The sequence below is a fragment of the Galeopterus variegatus genome, unplaced genomic scaffold, assembly GCF_000696425.1.
Source record: "Galeopterus variegatus unplaced genomic scaffold, G_variegatus-3.0.2 Scaffold879, whole genome shotgun sequence".
Lineage (NCBI taxonomy): Eukaryota > Metazoa > Chordata > Mammalia > Dermoptera > Cynocephalidae > Galeopterus > Galeopterus variegatus.
In genome coordinates this window covers 149,434-149,819 of record NW_007726990.1, presented here as the reverse complement: position 1 = coordinate 149,819, position 386 = coordinate 149,434, and positions in this window count along the sequence as shown.

Below are 386 nucleotides of genomic sequence, written 5' to 3'. Positions count from 1 at the left end.
AAACCACACTGAGATACCATCTCACCCCAGTTAGGATGGCTAATAGCCAAAAGACTGTGAACAATAAATGCTGACAAGGTTGCAGAGAAAAAGGAACTCTTAATTGACAAAGGCACCAAGCCTATACACTGGGAAAGAGACTGCCTCTTCAGCAAATGGTGCTGGCATAACTGGATATCCACATGCAGGAGAATGAAACTAGACCCATACCTCTCGCCATACACTAAAGTCAACTCAAAATGGATTAAAGAATTACATATATACCCTGAAACAATAAAACTTCTTAAAGAAAACATAGGAGAAACACTTCAGGAAGTAGGACTGGACACAGACTTCATGAATATGACCCCAAAAGCATGGGCAACCAAAGGAAAAATAAACAAATG